Genomic DNA, 10,577 nt, shown 5'->3' with positions numbered 1-10,577 from the left:
CAAGCCCCGGAGCCGATCGCCTTTGGACGTTGTAAAGTAAATACACTAATGTCACTCTCTCAACCTGGTCTGTCTTCAGACCAAGAGAACAGCAACACCGGGGAACACAACAACTCCTCCACCGGCTGGATGCCTCGGACGCGTCTGTTGGAGAGTTTATTTTTCTGACTTAAAAAGCACAGGCGTCCAACTCGGCTGTCCTCGGGTGTCCAGCGCGAATTTGGACAACGCGGTCTGAACGCAGCTTCAAAGTTGCAATTTGAACTTCCTGTGGTGCTTTTATTTTTTACTCACAGGCGGAAACAGATTTCCCTTCCTTCTCTCCCCGACTATCGGAGAATTCAGAAAATGAAAGAGAATCCCTTTTTCTTTACTTTATATACTGTATGTAAAAAGTAAATTACATTTGTTACTGTTACTTGAACATGAAAATAAAAAGGCAACAAAAATCAAATAAGAACTCATTGTTTATTTCAATACTGAATTCTGAAAAGAAAATCCAAATACCCATATATACACTGACCCCAGAATATTAGCCGATGTTCCAAAGAAAGGGGTGAAACGCTATTCTTAAATGTCACGATATGCAACGTACATGTGTCCGTCTCGATGCGAAACTGACTACATAAACTACACAACAACGTCACCGCAGACACGTCCTGAGAGCCCGGTGGGCGCGCCGTGTGTCTGCATGACATCCCCGCACTATTGTCACGCGACAAATGCGAGCATGAAATGTCCATCGTAAACATGCTTTTGTACACGGCACGTAACGTGCTGGACACAGCTTTGATGACACGCCATGGACACAGAAACTGTTCTCCGCGCATCAAACGTCCTTCTCTGTGTTTTTGAGCAGAGCAGTGAGCGAGCCGCGCGCGCACGGACACACGCGCGGCCACAGAGAGAACTGCCCCGGGACAGAGCGCGTGCACAGTCATAGCAGACGATGTTTCCAACAAGTCAATCTGGCAAAATATTTCATCAAACTGCTATAAAGATGCAGAAACACTTGGTCATTCAATAAAGAAACGCACGTAGAAAACGATAAGCACAGACTAAATGTATCAAGCAGTTTTAACCTAATAGGAAAAAAATCAACCTAAAGTTAATATTCATATTAAGGGCGATGTAATCCCTCATTCGTTTGTAGAAAGATTCAATTAAAGTCATCTGGACTCTGTCTTAAGAAAATCAAACCGTTTCGACTCTCATCCAAGAGTCATTCTTAGTCTGCAAATCGAGTATGGGAACTCAGCTATTTATCCTCAGAACTAATAATGGTGAGCCTCCAGGCCCCCAATGAAATGCCATCAGAAAGACTCCTGGACCATGTATCTCTTGGGTATTTGTTTATCAACCAGATGCTCATACCTGAAGCACTCAAAACTGCCAAACAAAGGCTCCAAGCCTTGGCCAGCCGCCTAAAGAGGTACACAAGAGATAATGAAGCCAGACCAATAAACCGGCTCAACCTGCAAAAGTGTATGCTCAATGGCAGGGTAATAACAGCAGAGCAGACTCATCAAGGCTGGAAACGGAAAGGTACATGAAAAGTATATGGGGAAAAGATGCAACGCATAATAGTGATGCACAGTGGTTGGTGGATCTAGAAGTGGACCACAGCAACCTTCCAGAACATAATCCAGTTGCCATCACAGTGGCAGACATCCAAGAAGGAGTCCCAGGTATGAAAAACTGGACAGCACCAGGCCCTGAAGCACCGGGCCCTGAAGCACCGGGCCCTGGCAGGATTCGCGCCTACTGGCTAAAGAAACTCCCAGCAATCCATGAGCGCCTAGCAGCACTAATGAACCAGCTGACCGAAGGGAGTACAATCCTGATCCTGAAGGATCCTTCTAAGGGTACAGTCCCATCCAACTATCGGCCAATAACCTTTCCCTCCACAACATGGAAGCTCGTGTCAGGCATCATTGCAGCAAAGCACAGAAGGGCATTGGCAAAGACACCAGAGGAGCCAAACTACTGGTTGATAGAACAGTCGCTCAAGACTGCAGAAACCTACACACAAATCTGTGTACTGCCTGGATTGACTACAAGAAAGCACAAAGACTCCATGCTACACACATGAATCACTGAATGCTTGAAGATGTACAATAGGACTCCACAAGTCTCCATCAAATGCAAATGCTGTGTGTTTTATCACAATCAGACTCATATTCACAAAGAAATTAGGCTAATGAGGACACGAATCTAGACGCGGCCGAACGCAAAGACACACATGGAGCGTGGACATGCAATATACGGGGGTCTGCAGTTTAGAACCTGCCGCATTGAAATGAGACTTTCTTGGCCAGATCAGCCTCACGAGTCAAAAGACAACCCTGCATCACTACCGTGGAACATATTTTTGTGTAAATATTTTATATAATATGTTACAACGAAAAATCACTCGCTAAGCACAAGCTCAAGAGCAGATCGAACCAGATGTGAAGACACAGAAAAATCCGCTCACACAGAGTAATCAAGGACAGCTCAGACGTGTTCTCTGTTTGTTAAACTTCAAAATTCTGTATGTTTTTTTAAAATCCAAATCGACCCAAGGCGCAGCGGACTGCAGGTGCGCTACCAGACAGTTCAAAAGACAACCAGCGCATCACTACCGTGATGTGTGTGTAATTGTCTCATGTTACAATGCAGGCACCTGCAGCTTATTGACAGGTGCGGCCCGTATATGTACAATTTATTTATTTTTTGTAAATTTTGTTGGTGCGGCTTTTATTCTTTTAATCAACAAGACTGGCAATGGATACTGAACTCAGGAATGGGGCCACTATCAGACACCTCCTCTACATGGATGACATCATGCTGTATGCCAAGAGCGAGCGAGAAATAGACTCACTGATCAACATGACCAGGATATACAGCGCTGACATTGGGATGTCGTTCTGGTTTGAGAAGTGTAGTCCAATAGTGACAAGGAGAGGGAAGGTGGTCCACACAGAATAGGTCTCACTCCCAGAAGGGACAATAGCAGACATTGAGGATGGTTACAAGTAACTAGGAATACCACAGGCATATGGTAAACTCGAAAAGGTAACAAGGAAAGCTGATCTGATTGGTCGGATCAGTTACGTGTTACTTAAGTCCTTCTGTGCATGGTCCTTTGATAGCCCAGTCATCGGATGTGCCTGATTGCTAAAGGCTAAAGTGGCGACAGCCGCCAATGAGCGTGACCCATTTACATGAATTGGATGACATCTTGCAGTTGTTTTTCTGACTCTCGCAATGCATTGGTTTTCAATGTACAATATTGGACATTTTAAGCGCTGTACTTTTTCCATCTTCTGGAAATTTGGCGAGATCCTTAAATAAAGCCCTTAAAGTGCTCTATTTCATAGAACATCCAATCTAACCTAAAACCGTTTGGATTAGTGATCAAAACTAGATTACAATAAATCAAAGAATTCCAAACAAAGTTTAGAATATCAAACCTTATCAAAAGAATGGGGCGTGTCCATTTGGGCCATGGCTTTGGCGTGTTCCCATTTTCCCCTCACAGTGCTCGTCTTCTAGTTCCCTAATCTAACTTGACCTGTCTTTTTGCAATAGCTGTTACGCATTCATGTGCATTTATAACATTTGATTTCATGCAATTTAGTTTCAGTCTCAGAGATGTGGACGCAGCAGCAATCAGTGCCTGCAAAAAGCAGAGTAGATGATTTATGGTGACCCAGTCCCAGAAGTTAAATGTTGAAACTGTTTGCGCTGTGATGATTTTCATCCACTGCTCGCAGCGGGCAGCAAGTGATGACCCTCTGTCCATGCAGCTGAGAGGGCGATCTAGCCATGAAGGGGAGGAGCAGAGGAGCTGAAAGGAGAAGAAGCGCCATCAGAGAAAGGCAAATTTCATATCTGACCCTGATTGTGTATGTATTGAAAGAACAATTTATTTTGCATATAAAATGTCCTACCTTTTAGACAAAAACTAGACAAAAAAAAACATATTTTTTAATTGGGGATATTTTTATTGGACTGAAAAACGTAGACAGAACTGTGTAGTTTAAATTTTCCATGGAATTATGCATGTGACGTTCCACCTTCAGAAAGTTACATATTGTGGCTTTAAAGTAGCACCTACCTAATCTTGTAGTATACTTGATCAAAGGTTCCGAGAAAGGCTTGTTTATATCTCATTTTTGGTTTATTTTAGCCTGGTTTATCAAAAGTTTTAACTTTGAATATTTTCACTTCAAATTTAGTTTCCCCAGACACTTCCTCCAACTCCTCCGGGGGGTCCCGAGGCGTTCCTAGATCAGCTGAGAGACATACTCCCTCCGGCAATTCTGGGTCTTCCCTGGGGTCTCCTCCGGTGGGACATGACCCGAAACACCTCCCCAGGGAGGCGCCCAGGAGGCATCCGGAACAGATGCCAGAGCCACCTCAACTGGCTCCTCTCGATGAGGAGGAGCAGCGGCTCTACTCCGAGCTCCTCATGTGTGACTGAGCTCCTCACCCTATCATTTCAATCTCCCGCACAAGCTGTCCCCAGAGTTAGTTTCTGTGTCCGGAGGTCTTGACGTCGAGGCCCCTGCCGTCGACTGCCGCCCAGATCTCTGCACCACCTTAACGGATCCTCCTGCAGGTGGTGGGTCCACGGGAGAACGGCGCCACATCACTCATTCGGACTGTGCCCGGCCGGGCCCCATGTGGAAAGGCCTGGCCACCAGATGCTCACCATTGAGCACCCACCCCAGGCCTGGCTCCAGGATGAGGCCCTGGAAACGCTAATCCGGGCGACGTAACCAGCCCATAAGGTGCTTCTGAACCACTCTTGGTCTAGTTTCCAAACTCCCCTCTGTAATTCTTTTGTATCTAATATGTCAACTGTGTAACAGATGAAGTCGCTAAAAGGTTGTCTCACCTGCAAATAAACTTTTTTGTCATTTCTGTCATGTCTTTGTGATTTTAATGCATTTTTTCCTGTTTGTAGCACTTTTAATTGTGTTGTGTACAAATTGTGCTCTACAAATACATTTGCCTTGCCTAAAACTTACCTTGCATGTAAGACAGTGTGTGGGATTTTCATCATCATCTAATATGTTCACAAAATGAAGCAAGAAATTTAAACCTGGCTCTATTTTTCACATTTATGTCCCAAATATTTTATTTACAAATAAAATGCTTTATTTTTTTATATGAAAACATTATATGGTGAAAAATCTGCAAGTTGGCCACTGTCCAGGATGTACCCCGCCTAAGGCCCGAAGTCACTGGGATAGGCTCCAGTCATCTGCGACCCCGAAAGGGAACAAGCGGTAGAAAATGGATGGATATATGGTGAAAAATGTAATATTTTGTTTCTTACATTTATGTGATTAAACTTTCATTTTTAGGCCCATAGGCTTTATTTTGACCGGACAAGAGCCGGATCTCACAGTGTTGGGGCTGGCTCCATCAGGCAGGCATGTGGGCTATCCAGTCCATCAGGAGCTGCACAGATTTTCCGTCAGTTGTCTTTGTTGAAAATCAAACTCCTAAAACAGGACCATGAACTCTCGTACATTGGTTGAAAATGTGTTTAGTTTTTTTCAGTTTAGTTCAGGTCATTTATGTCCATTTTGTGGCAAAGTGCTGCTACACAATTTCATCAGGAGTATGCCTTCTGTAAGATTAGGTGTAAAAATACTCTTTTCTCTTGGGCATTTTTTTGCAAAACCGGTTCAACCAAAATAAGATAAGATAAGATAATCCTTTATTGTCCCACATGGGGAAATAGAAATAAATAGTAAAAACACAGATTTACACTTTTTATTGTATAAAATGAAGTTGTATTTATACAAATCCTCAAGATTCTAGGTTACGTAATATGACTTGACAGTGATATTACAGTATGTGATTTTTGGTGTCACACCAGTTTTGTACTTGGGCTCATTAAAAGAAACTCCCAAATCGTTTTTATGTCATTACATCAGCAAGGTGTGCTCATTCAGATTTTATTAGAATAATTCATTCATTATTATAAATATAAATCACACATATGAATCCAGAATTTGGGGACTTTGTTTTATTTGATTAAAATATGCAGAGAAAGTGACAAAGATTAAAATAACTTTTTCACATCTTTCTGTCTGATTAGGGTTTAACAGACTTATACATTCCATTTGACATTTAGAAGACTTGAAAAAAAAGAAAACTCACACAATCTACTAGTAAAAAAGGCAAAGACCCAGCTAAATATTTGGTTCTTCTCCATAATTCAACTCACAATAATGTATTCGACTACAGTTTTAAAATTAAGTTGTGCTTCTTATTATAGTAAATTATGCAACAAACATATTCTGTAACATTCAGGTTCAAACTTTATGTCAGACATTATTACTCTCCATTTCAATTGTGCGTTATTTACCTTACATTAATAGAGCTCCAGCCACGTCACAAAATTTGTTGAGGACGCCATTACAACAAGAGAAGAAATAGCAGTAATGAATGGCAACAAGCCAGAATTTTTGCTCTTGGAGTTTTACTTCGTCATTCAATTCACAATTACATCTTAAACAGTAATCTGATTAAACATTAGCAACCTTTCCTTGGTCCGAGTGAATGGAATAGACGTGTAGCTTGCATCCTAAATCTGATTGACTTTCCACCTTCTAATACCATCAAAAGTGTCCAAGTGATCATGTTTGTGAGAAATAAACTGTATTGATAAAACCCTACATGTAGTGGCCAGCGGCCCTGTGCTACCAGCTACTAGGCTAACAGAGTTAAAGGTGTTAGGATGCATGGATTAAGAGCCCGATACTCATGTGTTCAGCGAAGAATCCTTTTATTGGTCCCTGTTGCCATTTTCAACACCTACGCATCGACCATGGTCAAAAACTGTATGCCTGCACAATAATATAATAGATCCATGGTCTCCACTCTGTAGCCCTGAGGCCAGGCTAAGTAGGCCTTAAATAGGCAGACCTGCCCACACCTGGACAAGACCCAATGAGCTGCAGTGCCACACAGTGGCTGGTGGTGCATGCTACATGTACAAGGCCTCAATATGGCTCTTACACTACATATAATTGATAATGAATAAATTGTGAAAAATGTGGGACTCTCTCCAATTTCTGCTTTACATGACAGCAGGCTAATCCACCCATGTCAATGTAATAAATAATAAGTTTATTTCATTTAACAGTCAATTTGGCAAAAACTGTTTTTGAAAAGCATGTATCTTCAAACTACTTTCCCTCGCTTGATTAATAGATTAATAATTAATAGTATCACCAATGCACAGTCTTATTAAAACATGTTAATTGCTTTGAAAGTATAGTTAAATCATTCCCATCATATGAAAATCCAAATCAATGCAGACATACATTTATAGCTTAGTAAATGTGAGGCTTGACTCACTTCCAAATCCGTTTTCTCAAAAAAAATTCACTAATCTGGTAAAATGATTCACAATTCCTGAAATTCTGATAAAGTTTGTTAATTGTGGCCGTTTTTGCAGTTTCAATGCAAATTAATCACCACCATCTCTGCTACTGTGGAGTTTGATGGTGCATGCCGGGATAACGCGTCGACAACTACAGGAGCTCTATAAACATACTGGCATATTATCTAACTGAAACTCCACATTAAGGCTACAATGAAAATAAAATAGGTTTTATGCTATAATCCTGTGGAGTGACACAAAAAAATTGAATAATTACAGACATTTTTACAAACATACAACACACAATTGTATATAGGTTGTTTTATTATTGTTCATTGTTTTATGTTGCTCCGTATCACCAAAGCAAGTTCCTATCTTTGTGAATTCTGTTCATAGGCAATGCCAATAAACCGTTTCTGATTCGGATTCTGACATTTCTGAAAAAACATTAAAACATTGAACGTTTGATATGTATTTAATAAGAAATAAATAAGAAGAAATAATATATATATATATATATATATATACATATATATATATATATATATATATATATATATATATATATATATATATAAATAAATAAATATATGTGGTGAATGTGGTGTGCCACCTCCTATCTAAAATAACTTGTAGGTTGTTGTTCCTTTTTGTTTAAAATATTTGTATTTTACTATATAGGAGACATGCGGTGGAGTGTCACACCAAAGGCAAGAAAACACCCAAATGGCCTTTCTAAAAAATTGGTTAGACTATTATTACAAATTGGTTAGACTATTAGCAATTGTAAACTTCAATGTCAAAATATAATGTGGTCACACCATATGACAATTATTATTCCCCGTGTGGACTGATTCAACACACACGTGCCTTTGTTTATTAGCGCGACGGATCGCATCGCATCGCTCGTCTCCCGTAGATTTCCGTCTACTTCTCCGTCAGCTCGAACTGTCTTTCTCCGTCTTCATTTTGCCCCGTACACTGAGGGAACTATATTATGATAGATCAATGCGCTTAGACACGCGGAAACGTGGGGACGAGCCTGACGCGGCTGCAGGTGAGCGATAGGTGCGTGTTATGATTGATACGTGGCAGGACTAATCGGCAGTCCACGCCACGAGGAAATGAGACTCAGATTTGGGCCAAAAAATCGTCCATTCAACCTTTAACTGTATCTTCATTATTTTTAAAAAAATATTTAGCAGAACACATTGTTTGTTTGAAATAAATACAAATTAAAAATATTGAATCGTACTTTACATGGACACTAAAGATTCCAAATTATGTCATTGACCCTTTGAGTCAACAAAGGGTCAATGACAAGACAAATTGGACAAAAGGACAAATTGAGTAGATTACTACAGCGCTGGAACTCTGTAAATCTGAGGTAAAGAAGTTCAAGATAGTATTCCTTTAAAATCTTACTGGGATAATTAAGAGATGTCTTCCATATTAGAGAGACACAAATATGCAGCTGCGATTGGATAGTCCCAAAATTTGATGAACAGAAAGTAGGACAAACTGGCAAGCAAGAATTGTAGAGTAACTTCAGCTTCCAAATAATAAATGCCTTGTAGTAGTTCACCTTAACCATGAAAGTCCCACTGAGATATGAAACTCTTACTTTTACACAGGACTCAAAGTGCCAAAAAGTTAACATTATAAGATTCAGCCAATTCAGCCTCTAGGCCTGGACCAGCTCACACTTTGACTTTCACAAGGGAGTCCTGGCCCCACTTTGCACATTGGAGCAGAATTTTAGTTTCAATTGTAAACTACTTTATTAAAGCAGCACCGCATATGATTCCTGATGAGCATGTCGCCTGCATCACTCCATGGAGACGGAGATAGAAAGTCAAAATCAATATTTATAATAATAGTTATAATTTATAATTTATATTAATGATCCTTCTCCAAGGAAAATGATCAGTCAGAGAACATCTTGGGGGCAAGCAGATGGCAAGCCTTTTACCAGAAAAGTTACAAGTCATGGCTGTGGAGAAAGCATTGAGGCTGTATGTTTTTCAATATGTATCAGTGCTTTAAAAACATCAGTAATTAAATAAATGGCTTATCTCAGTATTTATTATCGTCTTTTCTGAAAAGTTACTGGGGCTTTAAACCTTACCGTGAAAACTTGAAAGTTTGAATTTGGCTAAATAACAAGGATTTGCACAATAACCATACGTCATAAACTACTGTAATGCAGATTGCCTTATATAAACTATAATGACGATGTTCGTCAGCCAAGTGCGTTGCTGCAGTCTCCTTGGTGACTTCAACACTTGGAGAGCATCAAATAATCATTTAAAATATGTTCCAGTTCTGGAATGGTAATGATGTCCACGTTGTCTGTTGCTGGTTATGTGCTGTCTTCATGTTTGTGGGGGCTCCTGGGGGTCTCCAGAGTCCCCGCGCAGCTGCGTGTGCAGCCTCTTCACCTGTGGGGCTTCCTCGGCGCTAGGACCCTGGGTGCGCGATTTTCTCCAGCTGCTGCAGACCGAAACTGGCAATAAGGAAAGAAGGCGAGGACAACCCAAAATTGCATTCTGAATTCATCTTACTGTAGATCCCATCCCTGCCCGTGCGTGCAGGACGTGTGAGGGCAATAGCTTGTTGCTCTGTGTGCAGCTTTGTGGCTGAAATAAGCTCGGAGCACAAGGTAAGACGGCGCAATACCACGCGATTACTAATAACAAAGGCGTTCTGGGCGAGCAGGGGGCATTAAAGGGGGCATTGCACTAAGCTACTGAGGTTGAGTGAAACTCTTGTCAAACTTTGACCTGCATGTCTGTATTTGGTGCCTCGCGTATCGTAGAACGTGTCTCTGGTATCCCGCGGCATTATGTACAATCGTGTCATGTGGAGGCTATGGAGTCAAGTTGTCTGTCAAGATGACAACCCCAGTGTGCTCTCCACACACAGACTGTCGGCGCAGACAGTCCAGACGCTGCCGCACGAGTACGAAGAGAAACAACCACTGCATTTCATCAAAGCCTTGCACCTGGAGAGGGGACATCACCCGGCTTCATTTGTCGTATCGCGTGCCGTTGTTGATTATATCTGATCTCACCAATAATGACTTATCTCACCATCATTGGGGAAGTATAGTGACCCCTTTGACCAGCCGTGCCTCTTCCCAAAGCAGGACATTTACCACGTGAACAGCGAAGTTCTACGGGACATT

The sequence above is a fragment of the Eucyclogobius newberryi genome, unplaced genomic scaffold (genome assembly GCF_026437365.1).
Source record: "Eucyclogobius newberryi isolate DKJ021-1_F unplaced genomic scaffold, fEucNew1.0.hap1 SCAF_11, whole genome shotgun sequence".
Taxonomy (NCBI): domain Eukaryota; kingdom Metazoa; phylum Chordata; class Actinopteri; order Gobiiformes; family Gobiidae; genus Eucyclogobius; species Eucyclogobius newberryi.
This window is presented reverse-complemented; position numbering follows the sequence as displayed.